The sequence below is a fragment of the Aquarana catesbeiana genome, linkage group LG03, assembly GCF_042186555.1.
Source record: "Aquarana catesbeiana isolate 2022-GZ linkage group LG03, ASM4218655v1, whole genome shotgun sequence".
Classification (NCBI taxonomy): domain Eukaryota; kingdom Metazoa; phylum Chordata; class Amphibia; order Anura; family Ranidae; genus Aquarana; species Aquarana catesbeiana.
The window spans coordinates 55,922,853-55,946,295 of record NC_133326.1 but is presented as its reverse complement, the minus strand read 5'-3'; the positions used below and the strand labels follow the sequence as shown (position 1 = coordinate 55,946,295).

The window sequence follows — 23,443 nt, the reverse complement described above, 5'->3', positions numbered from 1 at the left end:
ATCTTGCAAAAAGATCTGAACAAATTAATGGGGTGGGCAACTACATGGCAAATGAGGTTCAATGTAGAAAAATGTAAAATAATGCATTTGGGTGGCAAAAATCTGAATGCAATCTATGCACTGGGGGGAGAACCTCTGGGGGAATCTAGGATGGAAAAAGACCTGGGGGTCCTAGTATATGATAGGCTCAGGCAAGCAATGCCAAGCTGCTGCAAGCAAAGCAAAGAGAATATTGGCATGCATTAAAAGGGGATTAATTCCAGAGATAAAGTGATAATTCTCCCACTCTACAAGACTCTGGTCTGGCCTCACCTAGAGTATGCTGTCCAGTTCTGGGCACCAGTCCTCAGGAAGTATGTACTGGAAATGGAGCTAGTACAAAGGAAGGCAACAAAGCTAATAAAGGGTCTGGAGGATATTAGTTATGATTATGAAGAAAGGTTACGAGCACTGAACTTATTCTCTCTGGAGAAGAGACGCTTGAGAGGAGATATGATTTCAATATACAAATACTGTACTGGTGACCCCACAATAGGGATAAAACTTTTTCACGGAAGGGAGTTTAACAAGACTCATGGCCACTCATTAAAATTAGAAGAAAAGAGGTTTAACCTTAAACTACGTAGAGGGTTCTTTACTGTAAGAGCAGCAAGGATGTGGAATTCCCTTCCACAGGCAGTGGTCTCAGCGGGGAGCATCGATAGTTTCAAGAATATATTAGATAAGCATCTGAATGACCACAACATACAGGGATATACAATGTAAAACTGACATATAATCACACACATAGGTTGGACTTGATGGACTTTTTTCGACCTCACCAATTATGTAACTATGTAACTATGTTGTCAATTAAAGGCTGTGATGAGAGAGTGAGTTGCCCTGTCTGTGTTAATAGGCGCAGACTGGTCGGCTCAGGAGTGAGCCCGGACGGGTGCCCCCATGGAAATTGGCTTTGCATGGGGGCACTCGCCAAAAAGGAGCGGCCTGGAGCACCGGCGGGGGACCACAGAGAAGGAAGATCAGGGTTGCGCTGTGAAAAACTATTTCACAGGGAAGGTAAGTATAACATGTTTGTTATTTTACTTTAAAAAAACAAAGGTCTAAGGTTACTTTAATGCATTCTATGCATTAAAGTAAAAAACTCCCCTTTACTTGTTCCCTACCCTATTCCTAAACCATATCTCCCAACTTTCTGAAATGGGAATGAGGGACATCTATTAGCAAAAGTATGCAGGCATAGGACACACCCCTTGCCACGCCCCTCTTAAAGGAGAATAGTATAAAAAAAAGGATTGGTTAAACCCAGTACTTCACAGTGCTTTTTACCACTAATATTCCTTTATATTGGCTTTTGGTATTTACAAATGCAGCAATTTTGAAATTGGATGAAAGGCTTAGCACTGGGAAACACTTTTTGATAGATAAATAGTGCATTTTATATACAACTATATAGATCAGACCAAAATGAGGGACAAATAAGGAGGAAAGAGGGACAGAGGGACATTGCTCCAAATCAGGGACAGTCCCTCGAAATCATGGACAGTTGGGAGCTATGCCTAAACAATTACCTGGCTCCTCTCTTGATCCAACGCTATCCTGTCTGTAGCAGCACCGCTCACTCTCCCTGGTCACACAGGAAACTCTGAGAGCCAACGAAGCCATAGGCCCCTGCTACTGTCAGTCATAAACTGACAGAGTGACCAGGAAGAACGCAGACACAGCAGACATGGAGGGTGCTTGGGGAGGTACTTGTGCCATAGTGTGCAAATATACTGTACCTGCTTTCACACTATAGAATAAGCCCCTACCTGCCATACATGTAAATCATTTTAGTTCTACATTGTAAAAACAAAAGGCAGTTGTTTATGATGTATCGGGGTTGATTTACTAAAGCTAGAGAGTGCAAAATCTGGTGCAGCTGTGCACAAAAACCAATCAGCTTCCAAGATTTAGCCCCGGTTCACACAGGGGCGGCACGACTTGCAGGTCGCCTCACCGAGCCTGCACACGACTTCCACGGCGACTTGCAAAACGACTTCTGTATAGAAGTCTATGCAAGTCGCCCCCAAAGTAGTACAGGAACCTTTTTCTAAGTCGGAGCGATTTGCTTCCCTCCTATTAGAACGGTTCCATTGTACAGAACGGGAGGCGACTTGTCAGGTGGCTAGGTCGCCTGACAAGTCGCCCCTGTGTGAACCGGCACTTATTGTCAAAGCTTAATTGAACAAGCTGAAGTTAGAAGCTGATTGGCTACTATGTACAGCTGCACCAGATTTTGCTTTCTCCAGTTTTAGTAAATCAGCCCCCTCTGTGCTGTAGCAAAGTAAAAAGTGTCACTCAGTTAGGGTTTAAGGTCTACTTTAAGGGTATGGAAACCACAGACCTACATATGAGTCATAAAATTAGTCTTAGAAAAAGCAATGCCTATTACATTCTTATGAAGGTATTCCATATATACTAAAAATATGTCACTCCCACTTAGAAGGTAGAAGGTAAAAGGCAGTTGTTTTTTATATCTTATGGCAATTTTCTTAATGGTACATTTACTAAATGCATTTATAAAACTGTGGTAAAACACTAAGGCCACTTTCACACTGGGGCGTTATTCCGGCACTTTCGGGCTAAAAATAGCGCCTGTAAAGCGCTTAAAAAACGCCTCCCCTGCAGCCCCAGTGTGAGAGCCTGAGTGCTTTCACAATGGAGGCAGTGCGCTTGCAGGACGGGAAAAAAATTCCTGCAAGCAGCATCTTTGGGGTGTTGCGGGAGCTTTACTGCTAACGCCCCAGTGTGAAAGTAGCCTAACATAGGCTACATTGCTCATCATAAATATAACTGGAAAGTACCAATATAATATCTGTTTGGCAAAATGTTTAGAAACATACTGTTAAAGTGGTTGTTAAACCACTATATGGTGATCATGACATCCTCTCTGTTATATAATGCTATGTGCCCCTGTGCCTGTGCCGCATAAAAAAAATGCCCATTATACCGTATATCAGAGCGGCTCCCGGTGCTCACGTGACTCCTTGGCTCTCTCCTCTCTCCAGCTCACTGCTATAGCAGGCAGGGCTGAGCACTGCCGCTGACGTCAGCTGGGGAGGAGGGAAGGAGATAGGAGAGAGATCTGAGGAGTCACATGAGCGCCGGGAGACACTCTAATATACGGTACAATCTGCACCTTTTTTATACAGCACAGGCACAGTAGCACATAGTGATATGTAACAGAGGGCATGTCATGATCATATTATAGATTTGATTGCACCAGGTGGGGAGGATCGTGAAGTGAACAGAGCTGACAGGCAGGGAGGGGAGGGAGGAGGAGGACAGAGGAGAGCAGAGAGGAGAGCTGCGGATGACGGAGGCACATAAACTGACCACGATGCCAGGACTCAGCAGCCATGATAAACCGTGGTCAGTTTACAGAGGGGAGGGCAGAACCAGGCAGGATCAGCCAGGTATTTTAGGTGATATGGGGGGGGCCAAGTTATAAAGCACAAGCACTGCTTTAAGGAAACAGGATCCTTTTTTTTTTTTGTTTTAGGGTAACAAACACTTTAAAGCCAAAACTCCAGGCACAAAAACATTATAATATTTTAAATACATTAATCAATGACTAGAAAGGCTTTAAATCCACTTTATGTACAAAATGCCTTTGCAAATCCAGTTGTTACCTTGTTAAAGAAGTGGTAGAAACATCACTGTGCTGTACATAACATGTGCAGAGAGCAGAGCTGTGGGAGGGGCCTAACAAGCCCCACCTGTTACAGGCTGCCTGCAGAAAACTACAGGAGGGGGCGGAGACAAAACCAGTCCCTCTGCACAAGGAAAGAGGGCAGCAGTAACCGGTCTTTATTACAGGAAACTCCTACACAGAGGTAAAGTTTAATTCTGGATTACTCCACAGATCTAGACTAAAAAAAGCACTCCAAGATTAAAGTAAGAATACACATGACTCTTATCTTTACACATTATTCAAAACCTGGATGGTTCTCACTGCTTGTGAACTTGTACCCATCATGCACAATAATACAAATATAAACTTAATATTTTTTTTATTAATTATCATCTACTTGATTTGAGCTGTGTCTTGGTGTTACCTTACATTCAGATAATCAAGTCACACACAGTTTGCCAGCTAAAGTAAAGTGGCCCCAAGAGAATAAAGATTCTGTACTATGACCTCCTATCCCCGTAGACTCCTGGCTCCCACTTTATATTGGCAGTTTCAAGAAAATACTGTATATAAAATATATTATTCAGATTTTTCTATACATTGTTCTGTACATGTTTATATCAGCAAGGAACTTTGAACTCACCTTTTGATCATCATAACTGCAAAGTAATCATGTTTGTGAAGTCTTTGATACCCATTGCCTTTTTCAACTTCATTATTATTTGCCTGGAAAAAAATGATAATGGTCTTGGGTCACGTTTATTTAACTTTTTATTATTATTTACAAGACTGTAATCAGGTTGCTCTATCATATTTGCAATAGTTGCAGAAAATCTGTATTTTTGAAATAAACATTTAATGTGAGGTGCTTCCATGTAATTGGTTTTACAGAACATGCTGGTCTGATTATAGAATTCTTGTTATGTGATCTGATTTTTTCACTACCTCTGTCTAGTTAAAGATCCCTACAGGGCTGTGTGAGTTGTTAGAGTTCTATCTCCCCCCGATCTATTCAGTGAAAGACATGGAGGGCATATTTGTCCAGCAGTCAGGCTTTCACAGTAGGTGAATCAATCACTGTAATTTAAAGTGTTACTAAACCCAGGACTCTGCATTCATTATATCTGGTCTTCCACGGTACACAAAACATTGAAATGCAATTATTTTAGTAAATATAAACTAACTGCTAAAATACCTTTTTTCATCAGCAGTATATAACAGTCTTGTGACTTTGTGTCCGACCGAGCACTGGTTGAAGCTTGTAGGAGGAGTTTTCACTCTCCTCTGGCTGTCCTATGAGGCTGCATGTCCCCTGCCCCTCTGTCTGGACAGTGCTGATTGGCCCTGTGCTTATCACATGCACCCCCCCCAAAAAAAAAAAAAAACTCTCTAGCAATACACACCAAACTCAGCATGTGCAGAGTGCCTCCTAGGGCTTTGTGCTATCAACAAATGAAATGGGGACAGTAAAAGAAGGGGGGGGTCAGAGAGGACAGGATGAAACAATCGTTTTACACAATGCAGAGGATTAGCCCCTTAGGTTCCACAGTGAGTATAACAAGCATGCTTTACTGCATATACAGACTGATTTTACTGTTGTGGGTTTAATAACACTTTAAAACACATGAACCAGGAAGATACACTTGCAGTAAATGTTTGGTTTATAAATATAGCCAAAGGATTGCAAGCTTGTACGAATTTCTGAAAATCTAAGTTCTGGTTATCCAATGCAAAATGAGACACTGGATCTGTTATGATGACACTGTTATGTAGACTGACAACAGAACAATGATTAGGCTATGGGCAGAAGATTACAAGCGAGAAGAAATATAGAATAGTATGAGTAGATATAAAAAGTCAGGTCCACAACTCCTCTATGTGTGCTTGTCGACGCGTTTTACAAAAGATTTGCTTCCTCAGGACAGATTGGGTAAGTGCTACTGATTGACCTCGAAAAGACAGGCATCAGGATGGGACAGATCCGGGGAAAAGACAAATGAGGCTCCAAATGGAAACCTTAAGTGGCAGATGGCAAAAGGCGTCCAAATCCCAATGCTGGGCCGGCGAAGACTCAGCTTCCAGGGTGGCCAATAAATTTTATTATCTGGCCACTCTATCAGGGCACGGATGTAGACGTAGGTTCAAAGGGGGTCAGAAAGAATATAAGAGGGTGAGCCAAGTTATACTTCCAGAAGTCTTAAAATATGGAGGAGCCCTAGATAGTGGATGCACATAGAAAGTACTATGGTATTTAAGGCATATACGCCCAAGGTTGAGATTTATCCTAACTGCTGCGGCCACAATATAAAAGAGCGCTCCTCCCATGTGATTGTCTACTCAAAACAGTCACAAATTAGGCTGGTTGGTAACCAGACAGAAATGGAGATGCCTTATTCAGATGGAATACACCCGGGAGAGGAAATATCCCCCACTTGGGAGCTCAAGGGTAAAGCTTAGCCAATCACCCAGTAGGGTGGGGGAGCCTCACTTGGAAAATCCGTGCTTCTACGGTGTCCCCACCGGCCCACTACCTATACTTGTGTTTAGCAGCTGCAGCACAAGTATAGGTAGACTGGAACAGTCCACGGTTCATAGTTGGGGACCATGAAGTCATATATACCACAAGCAGAGGCTTTACTCACTGGATCCTGGTACACGGACAGTCCATAGGTGCAGTCTATTATAAAGTAATTGAGCTTTCAGTTCAAAGGGCTCCAGGGGCACACAGCTCATTGATCCATCCCCACAGGAGGAAAAAGACCAACTCTTTGGGGCTCCAGACTATTCACAGAAACGCAGCTCTATCTGGGCACAACTCCCCAGGGACTGGCCAGGCCCCACTATCTGTATATATATAATATATATATATATATATATATATATATATATATATATATATATATATAAAATTTAAAAAGGTGTACAGTAACAGCCTATTGACACCACTCCAAAAGAAAACAATTCAAAGGAATGGTTAATGTAATATACCTCATTGAACCTAGCTGCTATCACTGGTCTAATAGAATCCAGTTGTTGTAGTGAGCTTGTCATCCAGGCGCCTGAAGCATGCAGCTGCAGTAGATGAGGGAAGCACAGGCCCGCTTACAGGGGTACCGGGGATGCCTAGTCTGACTGAACACAGAAAATCCAAGATGGTGACTAGTATGAAGTTTTTCTGCTAACCGGTCAACTTGGGAGTGACACCCGGAGTGAAGATTCCTTTCTGCCGACACCTTGTACAGACACCGGAGTGAGACATCGAGGAGAAGATAAAAAAAAAAATCTTGTCCCACAGATCTTTTTCGTTTGCCCCCAAGTAACAATACTAAGACCTTTACTCTGTATGCAAGGATCCTGCTGCATTGGAGCCATCTATACCTCCACCCTAACAGAATTAGTGGATGACTTGTCTTCAAAGTGACAGCAAAGGATTACCTTGAGGCGTATGAAATATTAACATCTGGTGAGTGTATATACTAAGGGGAGTGTTACTCATGTGGTGGCGTTTTTGGTATGTGGTGCACGAGTGATAACAACTAGGATCACCGTAACGAGAGCTTCACCCACTTAAAAAAAGTAATTTCACCTTTTTTTCTTATATGTGAAATCATATAAAAGCTTGTCACATGTGGATGGACTGACATGAGCACTGCTATGGCATTTTAAGGACATAAGATGCGTTGGACTGCACACAGCTCTTATAGTGAAGGTTTGGGAATACCTCAGGGCTCTACCCAAGAGAGACAGGAGGTCTCATGCAGATGTCAGCGAGGCTGCATTGGGCAGCCAGAGCATGATTGTCTGCAAGAGAAAGATAACAGGAAAGGGGCCATAGGAGCTCTGTGCATTAGGGAGAAGCTGTCTGCATTGAAGAACCTGTGGCCTGGGTGACCAGTAGAAAGAGCAGAGATACTGCTAAAGAAAGTAGCCAGGAGGGCTAGCATTTTCATTTGTATTTTTAGATAGATAGATAGATAGATAGATAGATAGATAGATAGATAGATAGATAGATAGATAGATAGATAGATAGATACTGTGTATATATAGATATCTGTGATGCTCATTATTTTTAAGGCTGAGACCCCCAAATCAACAGAAAAATGTTATGGCATCCCATGTAGGTTGTAATTCCGTCTAATTGGCATCCAGAATTGTATTCATAGTCAATACAGCATTATTAAAGAAACTATATTTCATTTACTGGAAACATCAGAGTAAAAATAATAAAAAAAATATATATATATCCAGTAGCCAGGATTACTGTAATGGGAAATGTGAACTTGGACATAAGATTTTCCTCTTTGGTTACCTCAAAAGTGGAAAAGTGACATTGCCGGTACATAGAGCCCTCTTGTTTTATGCCCTATAGCCAATTAAGATGATGCCATTGGGAAAATAGTGTATGGAGTCAATGAAGCTCATTTACTAAAGGAGTTGAGAATCTTCACTCAAAAGTGTGTTGAATTAAACTTCATTAATTGTGTTAATAATAAAGTGGTTGTTAAGCCACTATATTATATTCATCCCATCCCATCTGTTAAATAACATTATGTATCCCAGTGTCTGTGCTATATAAAAACTATGCAAATTTCTACCTTATATCAGAGTGTCTCCCGGCACTCACGTGACTCCTCATCTCTCTCCTCTCCCAGGCTGACAACTACAGTGGGAGGGGCCGAGAACTCCTGCTGACATCAGCTGGGAGGAGGGGAGGAGAGTAGAAATGAGATGAGTAATCACATGAGCGCCTGGAGATGCTCTGATATAAGGTAGAAATCTGCATAGTTTTTATACAGCACAGACACTGGGACACATATTATTATTTAACAGATGGGATGGGATGAATATAATATAATTTGTTTTAAGCAGCAGGAGGGGAGGGACGGGCAGTGGCTCGAGCTGACAGGCAGGGAGGGAGGGGGAGAGGAGGACAGAGGAGAGAGCAGATGACAGAGGCATATAAACTGACCACAGTGTCAGGGCTCAGCAGCCATGATAAACCATGGTCAGTTTACAGGGGGAGGGCAGAACCAGGCAGGATCAGCCAGGTATTTCAGGCTAAACAGGGGACCAAATCACACAGTATGCTTTAAGGGAACAGGATCTATTTTTTTTTCAGGGTAACAAGCACTTTAAGTACCATTAAGTAATAATACGCAACTTTAATTAAAATTAAATCCAAATATGTGAAAAGCAAATTCTTATTCACTTTGAATACCCAATAATATGCAGATGGCTTTCACATGATTAATAAAGGATAAATAAATTCAACATTTACACAATTTTGTGAGTGAAGAATCTCAACTCCATTAGTAAATGAGCCCTCGTGTCTGCACCTTGCATTTCTGCATCCTCCCAAACCCATCCAATAGTAACAAGCAGTAGTGGGAAGCACTCTCCCACTGCTCATGATTACAACCCGTCACACAAAAATACATTGTGCATCTCTCATTTTTATTTGCAACAAATGTGTTGCACAGTCTGGATAATAATTGTACATTGTTTAATGCATTACATTATTAAGCTCCATGGGTCATCATTATATTTAAGTATTTTAAGGATATTATTGACTATGATTAATTAAGTTTTAACAAAAGGTCCTTTGGGTTGGAAGCTTGCACCATAGCAAATAATTTGTTCTTAGCATGTACTGGATTTTCTTGGCAGTCCAGTTATAAATACAGTGTTTGTTGAAAAGATGGATCAATTAAAGCTTTTATGAGCCTTTTTTCTTCTGCAATCTGGCTACTCTAGAGTCACATAACATCTGAAAATTGTTTTTATTTGCCAAGAACTGAAATAAATAACATTTTAAAAAGTTGATGCAAACTGATCAAATACTGTAAAATGGCATACTGCTGCGCTTGTTAAATGGCACAATGAGTCAGTTTCCCGGTTAATTGTTAAAATAATAACTGTAGGGTCTTGTAAATGGAATGTGCATTTTACTTTTGAATCTGGGAACACAAAGCATAAGTTTCATAATATACTGTAAATTTGTCCTTGGCATTGACCTAAAAAATAAAGCCATCCAAGTCAATTCCCCATCCATGTTACGCCATAATGACATCCAAAAAGGTCCACTAATGACAGGCCTAATCAAGAGGGTTTTGGTTTAACAGGAGATGAGGCATCTGAGGAAAACCCTATCAGGGTCTATCTTCACCATATGCTAATAGTCGAAAGTATTCCAGAGTGCAAGTACCCTGGCATGGATATATTTTCTACCCACACTAATGTAAATAAAAGAGAGACTGGTGAGGTGGAGGCTAAAGTTAAAAACTGTGCAGAGCTTTGTCTATTTGCTAATAATGGTACTCTGTTGGCCACACACTACTACATTTTTTTTGTTCAGCCAGACTTGCTGAACAAAATCTAACAGCTTCTTCCATCCACTATTAATTGGCAACAGCTATCAGAATGCCCGAGCAAGACAGGGCCACCCTCTACGCAAATTTCAGGCAGTTCATCAGAAATTGGTTAAAAAAGGGGAACAGTGTTTGGCTGGCTTTAGTGTTTAACAAGGTCAAATTTAGTGCATCCCAATTTAAGCATGTTGGGAGGTTGTCCCTAGGAGGGCACAGATCTTACTACAAGCCATTAAAATAGCACTCTAACTCACTGTTCTGTGCCGACATTAACAGCTTCAGGCTGAAGCCCCCTTTTTTACACCTTTACCATGCACACAAACCTTTACAGAAGGACCGTGTCCCATCTCCTCTTCAGACGGTGGCTGCGTCTGTTTCTATCTGCCCTGACATTGGTCTCTGTAGCATTTTGAGCAGCTAATACTGAGTATATCCTAGACTCCAATAGCCCTTCACACTGTACACCTAGGGCACACAGGCTACCATACTTTTTTTTTGTTTATCAAGGCCTTGCACTCGTGACCCCAGGCTAGGTCTTTAGGTGAGTTCAGTACTGCAGCCGGCCGGCTCCAAGATGGAGACCAAGCCACTAGGTGGGGAACATGGAGTACATCTGTTCCCTTACCAAAAATGCTACCATCACCCACTTCCACTGGCTGCTGCTACTCCTTCTTCACCTTCTACTTCCAATGGGTTAACATAGCTTTGACTCCCCAAATAAAATTATTTTCTATACACCAAAGTTACACAGATTCCTGCATGTTAGGTACTCTTCCTCAGTAAATGACACTGACACTTCTGGTGGTAATGTAAGTTTCTTTTACGTGTAGACTTGCAAGTTTTACATTCAGTTCACAATTAAAACATAATCTTCTTCCCATACTATACATCCAATCGCATAAGTCTTAATTGCTGTGATATTTGGCTGTGCTGATGTTTAGTTACACGTGGTGATGAATACAATAAACTCAGAGTCTAGGATTACACCCAGCATCTTGGCATAAGGGGAGGGATATCTGTACTATGGATCTCAATGGAAAAGTCTGGGGGTGATGCATGGAAAGTTGGAAAATGAACTCAATTTTTGAAAGATTGTGTACTAGGAAGTGATGTGACATCCATACTGATATGTAATTTAGTAGATTAGTGATGCACAAGGGGACTAAAGAGGTGAGCTGAAAAGCAGAGAGTTGGTAAATAACCAAGAAGGGAGGCGTAGAAATAGAATAGAAGGGACTAGGATAGAGCCTTGGCGGACACTTATGGAAAGGGGGAGAGGAGGAGATAAAGTTGTATATAACACTGAAGGAGTGCTTAGAAAGTTAGGTGCAGAGCCAGGAATAAGATAAGACCTAGAGGCCAAGGAGGTTGTTTTTTTGAGGAGTAGGTGGTCAACTGGCCATTGGTTTTAGCACTTGGTAAGTTGGTAGTGAGTTTTAGAAGTACAGCTTCTTTGGAGTGTTGCAGGCAAATGCCAGACTGTAAAGTTAATAAGGATATTATCAGTGAAACCAACAGGAAATGTTGTTCAGATAATGTTGCAATGCATTGAGCAAACGTTTAAACCTACAGATTAAAGATATCAAAGGTACATTACAGCTTGAAGTTTTATATTTAGAGAAGCAGATGATGCCTAACATCGATCCCACAGTGAAGAAGAGTTGGGAGCTGAACATTAGGACAGAGCATCAGCAGCTTCCCAGGGCTAATAGGCAAAAGATAAGAGCTGTGGAAAATACAAATTATCATTGGCCCTAGGCCTCAATTTATGCCCTAATCCAGTGGTCATCAACCCTGTGCTCAGGGCCCACTAACAGGCCAGGTTTGCAAGATAACTGAAATACATCACAGGTGATATCATCCGCTGCTCAGTGATTGCAGTATTCTAGTCTGCATCTCCCCAAGGTAATACATAAAACCTGGCCTGTTAGTGAGCCCTGAGGACAGGGTTGATGACCACTGCCCTAATCTATACATCACTTACATAGCTAAGTTGAAAATAGACACAGGTCCATCTAGTTCAAATAATAGGAAAACAAAAAAAAACAAAATAGAAAATCTCCATATACACAATCCTATACCCAGAGTTGATCCAAAGGAAGGCAAAAAAAAAACTATAAAGCATGGTTTAACCAGTTCCAGACCAGCCCCGCAGTTGTACTGAGGCAGGTCAGCTTGGCTGGGCGAAGTGACGTTATCTTACGTCGGGCACGCGGCCGCCTAGGGGGCCGCGATGATCGGATTCGCTTAAGAACCAATCAGTCTCCAGGCCCAGGCCAATGATTTCTGACCTGGACCTGGTGATTGGTTCTGGCGAATGAAATCCTTCCCCTGCCTGTGTAAGTGTAAACATAGGCAGGGGAAGTGATGTTATCTCCCCTCGTAGAACTCTTTTCCATTCCAGAGAGAGGAGAGAAGACATCTCAGAGTAAGTTGCACCAACACTACACTGACACAGTATACATAGGCACACTTGTAACCCCCCGATCACCCTCACGATCACTGCCCGATCGCCCTCCCCCAGTTAACCCCTTCACTCCCTGTCACAGTGTCACCCAGTGCAATGTTTATATTTTTCTTTGATCACTGTACTGGTGTCATTTCTGACAATAATCAGTGTTAGGGTACTTAGTAGTAGCCCCAAAAAGGTCTAGGGACCCCCCCTAATAAAGGTTTAACCCCTTGACCACCTCCTGTCACCAGTGATCACCATATTAGTGTCACGGGTGACACTGGTTAGTTATTTTTTTATAGCGTCAGGGCACCCGCAGTATATTACCTAATAAAAGGTTTAACCCCCTGATCACCCGGCGGGTGATATCAGTCAGTTAGGGTCTGCGTCGCCCCAGGCAGCGTCAGATTAGTGCCAGTAGCGCTAATACCCACGCACGCACCATACACCTCCCTTTGTAGTATAGTGTCTGAACGGATCGATATCTTTGATCTGATCAGAACTATATTAGCGTCCCCAATAGTTTAGGGTTCCCAAAAATGCAGAGTTAGCGGGATCAGCCTAGATACCTGCTAGCACCTGCGTTTGGCCCCTCTGCCCAGCCCAGCCCACCCAAGTGCAGTATCAATCGAACGCGAACGCTAACAGTTTTTTTTGTAGCATTTGAAGCAGTTGCTGACAGTCAGGTGCTCTTTTTTCTTTGAGTCGCACTAGTGTACCAGTAAATTTAGAGGCCAAAATGTCCAATCGAAGGTACACTAGTGAAGAGGCCTACACGTTTCTGAGCCTGACAGAGTCACCCATCTGTCTGATTCAGGCTCAGAATATGAACCAGTAGACAGCAGCGCCACCCCGACAGACAGCTCTGACGACAGAGTAGTGGTCCCTGCCAAGGTCAGGTGTACCCGACCCCGTTCTTCTGCTGTTGTTGAGGTACAAGAGCCGCAGAGCTCTTGTATGGAGCAGAGAGCCAGTACTAGTGCCGCTCATCCTTCTGGTGAACTGGCAAGCACCAGCAGCCTAGTACATTCTGGTCATACATCCAGCACTGCAGTAACACTTGGTGACGTGACAAGTCCCATAAGTGCAGTTCAAGCTGGTGAGGTGGGTAGCACAAGTAGAGTCCCGAAGCCACCAAGAAGACAAACACAGGCCCGTCAAGCCCATAGTGCCCTTCCTGCTGCATTTGCCATTCGGAATTGGGAGCCCACCACTTCTGCAGCACCCGTACTTCCCCCATTCACTGGCCAACCCAGAATTCAGGTGGAAACAGTTGATTTTACATCACTTGATTTTTATCCGCTGTTTTTCACGGAAGATCTCTATAGATCTGTTGTGGACCAAAGCAATTTGTATGGTGGTCAATTCCCCAGTTGGCCCTTGCCAGAGATTGGAGACCTATTACGGTCTCCGAATTTATGACCTTCCTGGCCTTATCCCTCCTCATGGGCATAGTTAAAAAAGTGAATTGTGGTCATATTGGTCCACTGACCCAGTTCACCATATGGCCGTGTTCTCTGTCTCCATGACCAGGACACGATACGAGTAGATCTTGCTATTCATGCATTTCAATGACATTGAACTCTGTTGTCCTCGCTGTGACCCTGTATACAATCGGCTCCACAAAATTTGGCCCCTTGTAAACCACTTCTACCAACAGTTTGCAGCCTTGTTTACTCCTGATCGAGTTGTCTGCGTTGATGAGTCCCTGATTAAATTTTCTGGCCGCTTGTCTATCAACAGTATCTTCCCAGCAAGCGTGCCAGATATGGGGTCAAGATGTATAAGCTCTGTGACAGGGCAACAGGCTATACTTATAGTTTTCTGGTTTACGAGGGAAGAGATAGTCACGTGGAGCCCAAGAACTGCCCAGACTACATAGGGAGTGCAGGTAAGATTGTGTGGGACTTGGTGTCACCCTTATTTGAGAAAGGGGTACCACTTGTACATGGACAATTATGCCACTTTTTAGTCACCTTTTTGATTGTGGAATTGGCGCATGTGGCACCGTCCGATCTAATCACCGGGGCTTCCCCCAACGGCTTGTAGAATCCCGACTTAGACGGGGGGGAGAGAGCCTGCTTGAAATGTAATAATTTGTTAGCAGTGAAGTGGAGGATACATGCAATGTTTTCATTATGTCCTCCCTTCATGCAGATACGACTGTCTGAATTCCTATGGCAACTGGTGTTGTGGAGAAACCCCTCTCTGTCCACGAATACAACCTTAACTTGGGAGAGGTGGACCTCAACGACCAGTAGTTGGCGTCGTACCTAATTGCCCGTAAGGCCAGACACTGGTACAAAAAAGTGTCTGTATATTTATTCCAATTGGCTCTGCTGAATGCTTATGTGCTATACAAAGCTTCAGGACGAACTGGATCCTTCCTTAAATTCCAGGAACAGATCATCACAGCCCTTCTATTTCCAGACGGTGCTGTGGCCCACCTTCCCAACGCAAATGCAGTGAGCCGGCTGCATGAGAGGCATTTTTTGTATGTCCTCCCTGGTACCCCTACCCAAAGAAATCCCCAAAGAAGATGTTGTGTCTGCAGAAAACGCGGATTTAGGCACGACATCCGCTTTTATTGTCCCTCCTGTCCTGACCAGCCTGGTCTCTGCATCGGTGACTGTTTCAAACGCTACCACACACTAGTGGATTATTAGCGTAGGATACAGCATTGCAAAGTCCTAGGGCACACTTACACAGGGTCTCAAAATATGAGATGGCCATCACATTTTGAGAGACCCTAATCTGGAACGTTTACAGTTTGTATAAAAGTGGATAAAAAAAAAAAAAACACAAAAACAAAACAAAGATGGAAAAGGATATAAAAAGATATCCAAAGCCTTGAATATGCCAGTCAGTACTTTCCAATCACTTAATAGGAAGTGAAAAATGTGGGGATCTCTTGATACCAAGTCAAGGTCAGGTAGATCAAGAAATATTTCAGCCTCAACTGCCACAGGAACTGTTCAGGATAAAAAGAAAAACCCACAGGTAATCTCAGGAGGAATACAGGCTGCTCTGGAAAAAGATGGCGTGGTTGTTTTTAAGGAGCACAATACAATGATACTTGAACAAAAAATAGCTGCATGGTCAAGTTGCCAGAAGGAAGCCTTTACTGTACAAGTTCCACAAAAGAGCCTGGTTAAAATATGCCCAACAACACCTTGACATGTTTCATTGGCTTTTTTTGTGGCATTGGCGCAGTAAAGGCTTCCTTCTGTCAACCATGCAGCTCTTTTTTGTTCATGTATCGTTGAATTGTGCTCCTTTAAAACAACCACAACGTCTTTTTGGAGAGCAGCCTGTATTTCTTCAGCGGTTACCTATGGATTTTTCTTTGTATCCTAAGCAATTCTTCTGCCAGTTGTGGCTACAATCTTTCTTGGTCTACCTGACCTTGGCTTGGTCTCAAAAGAGCCCCGAATTTTCCACTTCTTAATAAGTGATTAAAGAGTACTGACTGGCTGTCAGGACTGGGCTCAGCCCTTCCCTTTCTGAGCTGGCCGCTCATCTGTCGGCTAACTGCCAGATCCTATTTCTCCACAGTTACTCAGCTGTTGATGATAGCCTGCTTGTCAGTCCCACCTACCTACTTAAGCCGTCCAGCCCAGAGGATCTTTGCCTTCACCTTAGTCAACATCACAGAGACTACCTCCTGCATTCCTGTTAAAAGACTTGCTAGGCTGACATCCCTTCTGGCTCCAGATCCTGCTTGCTGATTTACTACGCTCATCTCCAGCTCCCTGACGTTTGGCTTGTCTGACTATCCGTTCCGGTTCCTGAACTCTGGCTATGTTTTGAATAGATTTGTTCTATTTACTTTTATTATTAAACAAGTGTTATTTAACTGTATTTCTGTCTAGGTCTGATTTCATGGTTTCTGACACTGACATATTCAAGGCTTTGGATATCTTTTGATATCCTTTTTACATCTTTGTAAAGCCTTATTACCTTGTTACGCAGGTCTTTTGACTGTTCTTTTCTACCTCCTCATGGCTCAGTGACTAGCCTGCTTAGTACAACCATGTGAGAGCTAACAAACTCATTGACTATTTGACTATTGGCATGATCAGTCATATTCTCAATATTAATGCCAAAATGTCACAACTTCTGCCAGGGTATGCAAACTTTTGAGCAAGACTGTATTTTTTAGGCACAGATTGTGTTAAAAAATCAAGTTATTTTATTGAGTTAATGTTTTATCGTTACCATTGTTTGCTTTTCAGGTATGCCATTCAGCTGCAGCACTGATTTATTTATCTTGACAGCAACAGCTTTGCTCTCACGAAACGTAAAACAGTGACTCCAGTGCTCTAGGAGGTGATTTCGCCACCACAGTTAAAAAAAAAATGGTGCATGTATGCCCATAATTAGAAGTGGGTGGATGAAGGGCGGTATTTTAATGGTGGGCATACCCACCGATCAATCCCTTTTTTTCGTTCATCCCACAGGCTGCATGAAAAAAGAACATTACAATATATGCCCTTTTTTGTTTCATATAGAATTTACACTAGAAGTTGGATTTGCCCCATTTAATTAAATTTGTTTAAATTTATTTTTATTTTTATTTTTATTTTTATTTTATTCACTCCTTATATTTAACTACACCTGCTAGAAGGTGTGAATACACCTTTATAGTATTTATTCATTCTCTTTATGAGACCTATTATTGTCATATTTTTTGGGTCACAATTTATCAGTTAAGATTGGATTCGGTTGCGTCTTATATATAGGTTTCATTTTTATTTTTATTTTATTTTTCTTTGATAATAATTTTTTATTTTTGGCTGAATTGCTGTATATGTTCCCGGGTACGTTTGTCCTTTTTGTGCGTATAAATTGGGGCGCGCTGTTCGCTTGTCCCGGTATAGTTAGGGCAATTGCCCATATCCATTATGGCGGTCTAGTTTGTTCCTGTCAAATTTCAGCCATGCACACACTTTAGGGAAAACAAGGCTTTTTGCCCATATCTAAGATGGCGTCCCCGTGCTTGTGACTCAGAACGAGGCTTGGATGCCTATATATTGGTGGTGGCTCTCTGCGCTGCTCGTCCCCATTGAGAACGTCCTTTTGATGACGAAACGCGTCTGGATACGCACGCAGCGACGCTACCACGAGACCAGGAAGTAGGACGAGCTTCGCTTCCATGTTTGTTTGCCGGCCGGCAACTTATACTTTACGCGATACAAGTGTTTTTATCCTGTAAGTGCAATACTTTATTTATTAAACTTGATTTAACGTACTTCACCATGGAAAGCTTATCATTTGTATTCTGGGTTGTGTACTGATGATGTGGACTTCGGGCTAATGTGGACGTATCTAAGTGTTCCTTACCTACTTTTGATCCGCTTCCAACTCATATAAAGCCTGCTTATCACCGTGAGTCGGTAAGCACATTCTACAGCCACGGTGGTGGGGTTTTTTTACTTCCCTCCCCTCCTTTTTTTTGGGTGTTGTTATGTGCACACCAGGGTGTTTGGTATGTCTGTCTGTCCATGCCTAACATTTTGATATACTACACTATGGCCAGTTTTCTTTTGTTTGTTCTTTCTCCTGCATCCATTGAGGGGTTTTTAATTTGAAGATGGACGCTGCTGACTGGTCCACCACTCTAAAGGCCCTGGCAGGGTTTTTGCCATCCGCTCATATTACTAATACTTCTGGTAAGAGCAATCATAGCTCATTTGGATTATTACTCACATTCAAATTGAACATCCTACCATTTTGAAGAGTTGGACTTTATATCATTATTTTTAAATATTTTCAAATATTTGCTGATGTTAGGTTATACTACCATCTCACTTTATTTTTAGGATTTTTGTTTTAGCGCAGTTTATAATTTCTTTGTTCTGATTGGTGTTGTCGCACTGTTTACTGCTGCTTATCCCTATATGCTTCTAGCGCGGAATTTTTTGTTACTTATATGCCCAACAAGGACCAGCAACCTACTAGTAGGTTCCTGGACTTTGAGTGATTATACCAGAATGATGCCTGCAGGTTTAGGTATCATCTTGGTATCATTCTTTTCAGCCAGCAGTCGGCTTTCATGTAAAAGCATTCCTAGTGGCTAATTAGCCTCTAGACTACTTTTACAAGCAGTGAAAGTGAACACCACCCCCCCACCGTCTTCCATGGTTTTCTCGGGCTCTCCTGTCCCAACAGGGAACTTGAGAATGCATCCAGTGGTCCTGCCAGCTGACCATAGAGCTGATCGGAGACTGGAATGGCTCTAATCATCTCTATGGCCTAAGAAACCAGAAACTACAAGCATTTTATGACTTTTGCCGGATGTAAACAGCGCCATTGGGAAATTGGGAAAGAATTTTATCACACCGATCTTGGTGAGGTCAGATGTTTTGAAGGCAGAGAAGAGATCTAGGGTCTAATAGACCCCAATTTTTTGAAAAAAGAGTACCTGTCACTACCTATTGCTATCATAGGGGATATTTACATTCCCTGAGATAACAATAAAAATGATTAAAAAAATAAATAAAAAATGAAAGGAACAGTTTAAAAATAAAATAAAAAAGCAAAATAAATAAAAAAATAAAATAAAAATAAAGCACCCTTGTTCCCCCATGCTCACGTGCAAAGGTGAACTCAAGCGTCGGTCTTACATAGTTACATAGTAAGTGAGGTTGAAAAAAGACACAAGTCCATCAAGTCCAACCCATGTGTGTGATTATATGTCAGTATTACATTGTATATCCCTGTATGTTGCAGTTGTTCAGGTGCTTATCTAATAGTTTCTTGAAACGATCGATGCTCTTGTTAAACTCCCTTCTAAAGTTTTATCCCTATTGTGGGGTCACCAGTATGGTATTTGTATACTGAAATCATATCCTCCATCAAGTGTCTCTTCTCCAGAGAGAATAAGTTCAGTGCTCACAACCTTTCCTCATAACTAATATCCTCCAGACCCTTTATTAGCTATGTCGCCCTACTTGTATTTGTACTCGCTCCATTTCCAGTACATCCTTCCTGAGGACTAGTGCCCAGAACTGGACAGCATACTCTAGGTGCGGCCGGACTAGAGTATTGTAGAGCATGAGAATTATCGTTTTATCTCTGGAATTGATCCCCTTTTTAATGCATGCCAATATTCTGTTTGCTTTGTTAGCAGCAGCTTGGCATTGCATTCCATTGCTGAGCCTATCATCTACTAGGACCCCCAGGTCCTTTTCCATCCTAGATTCCCCCAGAGGTTCTCCCCCCAGTGTATAGTTTGCATTCATATTTTTGCCACCCAGATGCATTATTAAACATTTTTCTACATTGAACCTCATTTGCCATGTAGTTGCCCACCCCATTAATTTGTTCAGATCTTTTTGCAAGGTTTCCACATCCTGCGGAGAAGTTATTACCCTGCTTAGTTTAGTATCGTCTGCAAATACAGAGATTAAACTGTTTACCCCATCCTCCAGGTCATTTATGAACAAATTAAATAGGTTTGGTCCCAGCACAGAACCCTGGGGGACCTCACTACCCACCCCTGACCATTCAGAGTATTTCCCATTTATCCCCACCCTCTGAACTCGTCCTTGTAGCCAGTTTTCAGTCAATGTACTCACCCTATGGTCCATGCCAATGGACCTTATTTTGTACAGTAAACGTTTATGGGGAACTATGTCAAATGCTTTTGCAAAATCCAGATACACCACATCTACGGGCCTTCCTTCCTTCTAGATGGCAACTCACCTCCTCATAGAAGGTTAATAGATTGGTTTGGCAAGAAAGATTCTTCATAAATCCATGCTGATTACTGCTAATGATACCGTTCTCATTACTAAAATCTTGTATATAGTTCCTTATCATCCCCTCCAAGAGTTTACATACTATTGATGTTAGGCTAACTGGTCTGTAATTCCCAGGAATGTATTTTGGACCCTTTTTAAATATTGGTGCTACATTGGCTTTTTTCCAATCAGCTGGTACCATTCCAGTCAGTAGACTGTAGGGTTGTCCCGATACCGATACTAGTATCGGTATCAGCACCGATACCGAGCATTTGCCCGAGTACTTGTACTCGGGCAAATGCTCCCGATGCTTCCCACGATACCTAGAAGACAGCTGTGATCGGCACGTTGGGGAGTTACAAGATTCTCCCCCAGCGGCTTTCAGCAGCTTTAGTGACATACAACGGTGATCGGTCACCGCTGACTGTCACTGCATCCTCCTCCATGCCCCCTCCTTTCCTCTGTCCCCCTCCGTTCCGCCGTTCCTCTCTCCTTCTCTGTGCCTCTCCGCTGTCCCCCTCCGTTCCTCTCTCCTTCTCTGTCCCCCTCCGCTGTCCCCTCCGTTCTGCTGTGCCTCTCCGCTGTCCCCCTCCGTTCCGCCGTTCCTCTCTCCTTCTCTGTGCCTCTCCGCTGTCCCCCTCCGTTCTGCTGTCCCCCTCTCCTTCTCTGTCCCCTCCGTTGTGCTTTCCTCCTCCTTCTTCCTTTGTGTATGGATAGAGTCAGCTGACTCTGTCCATTCACATAACTGAAACATTGTAATCTCCTGTGATTACGATGTGTCAGTTTATGAATGGAGAGGAGCCGCTGTCTTCTCTCCATTCATTTTCAGTGCAGCTGAGGCTGCAGAGAAAGGGACTGGGGAATCTCTATCCTCTGTCTCTTTCTCTGTCTCAAGGGGGAGATATCAGAGGTCTGTTAAGACCCCTGATATCTCACCAAAGTCCCCCAACAGGGCTGATTAAAAAAATAACAAAAAAAAAAAAACACACATTGCAATAAAGAATGAAAAAAATATTATTGTAAAAAATAAAAATTGTAAATAAAAAAAATAAAAAAACACACACACATACACCGTTCACCCCCCCTCCCCAAAAAAAGAAAGCACTGTTAAAGAAAAAAAAAAAACACTGTCACGTGACATTAAAAAAAAAGTATTTTTGACTGAGTTCCCTAAGTACCCTCGTGTGCAAGCCATCTGGTCCCTGTGATTTATTAATGTTAAGTTTTCCAAGTCTAATTTTAATTCTGTCCTCTGTTAACCATAGAGGTGCTTCCTGTGATGTGTCATAAGGATAAACACTGCAGTTTTGGTTATTGAAGCCCCCCGATTCCCTCGTGAAGACTGAGGAGAAGAATAAATTCAATACCTTCGCCATGTCCCCATCCTTTAAAACCAGATGTCCTTCCTCATTCTTTATGGGGCCAATATGGTCTGTCCTCCCTTTTTTTACTGTTTACATGCTTAAAGAATTTCTTGGGATTTTTTTTGCTCTCCTCCACTATGTGTCTTTCATGTTCTATCTTAGCCATCCTTATTGCACCCGTACATTTCTTATTGAATTCTTTATAAAGTCTGAATGCTGATGACGATCCCTCAACCTTGCATTTTTTGAAGGCCTTCTCCTTTGCTTTTATATGCATTTTTACATTGGAGTTAAGCCATCCAGGACTTTTGTTCGCTCTTTTAAATTTATTACCCCCATGGAATGCATTGGCTAATGCTCTTATTTAATATGCTCTTAAAGCAAACCCATCTCTCCTCTGTGTTCTTTGTTCCTAAGATTTTATCCCAATTTATGCCTTCTAGCAAGGCTTGTAGTTTAGGGAAGTTGGCTCTTTTGAAATTCAGTGTCTTTGTATTCTTTGTATTCCCCTTATGTTTCCTATTTGTGTAATTTATACTGAAGCCAATTGACCTGTGATCGCTGTTACCTAAATTGGCCCGTATTTCCACATCCGTGATCAGGTCTGTATTGTTGGTAATCAGTAGATCCAGTAACGCTTTATTTCTAGTTGGTGCGTCCACCAACTGACCCATAAAATTGTCCTGCAAGACATTTAGGAACTGGCGAGCCTTAGATGAATGCGCAGTTCCATCCACCCAGTGTATGTCTGGATAGTTAAAATCCCCCATTATGATAACACTTCCCACTTCTCAGGTTAGGGGGCCTATAGAATACTCCCAGTATTATTTTCCCCTTAGCTTTATCTGTTTGGAGCTCTACCCATAAGGATTCCACCTCCTCCCTAGCTCCCTTAGTGATGTTATCTCTCACATTCACTTGTACATTATTCTTGATATATAGGCATACCCCTCCCCCTTTTTTACCCTCTCTATCCTTGCGATAAAGGGTATACCCTTGAATGTTTGCCAGCCAATCATGAGAGCTGTTGAACCAGGTCTCTGAAATTCCTACAAAATCCAAATCCTCCTCGTACAACAGTATCTCTAGTTCACCCATCTTTTCCGCCAGGCTCCTGGCATTGGTGAACATGCCACATAGTTTAGACCAGTCGCATATTATCCTCTTATTGGGTTTTCCGAGATTGCAACTAAGACTTGCTACTTACATTGGGTTTATGTGCTTTGGTCAACCTACCACTAATGCCCCCAATACTACCCTCTGGAATATGTTCCGCGCTGACTATCTCTACCTCTGGACACTCCCCCCCATCGCCTAGTTTAAAAACTCCTTTAACTTTTTGGCCATCTTCATTCCCAGCTGATCTGCACCCTCCTCATTTAGGTGCAGTCTGTCCCTTCTATAGTACCGGTTATCGACTGAGAAGACGGCCCAGTCCTCCAGGAACCCAAACCCCTCCTTACTACACCAGTTCTTCATCCACTTGTTTAATTAACTAATCTCCCTCTGCCTTTCTGGTGTGGCTCGATATACCGGTAGTATTCCTGAGAATACTACCTTGGAGGTTCTTTTCCTTAATTTAGCTCCTAAGTCCCTAAAATCGTTCTTTGGGACACTCCATCTGCCTTTGACTTTGTCATTGGTGCCAACATGCACCATGACAGCTGGGTCTTCCCCAGTCCCTCCTAGTAATCTGTCCACCAGATCCATGATGTGCCGAACCCGAGCGCCCGGTAGACAACATACTGTTCGGCGCTTCAGGTCTTTTTTACAGATTGGCCTCTCTGGTCTTTGTTACAGATTGGCCTCTCTGTCCTTCTAAGAATTGAGTCCCCTAC

The 23,443-nt window shown here is 42.5% G+C and overlaps 1 protein-coding gene across 1 annotated transcript in view; it reads right to left on the bottom strand.

The window, feature by feature from the left end:
- IL16 (interleukin 16) overlaps window positions 1-23,443 on the bottom strand; it is a 226,459-nt gene that overhangs the window by 150,723 nt on the left and 52,293 nt on the right. The window contains exon 2 of the mRNA XM_073618563.1: window positions 4,320-4,402. The gene's annotated coding sequence lies outside the window, so the exon portion shown is untranslated. The remainder of the gene's footprint in view (window positions 1-4,319; window positions 4,403-23,443) is intronic.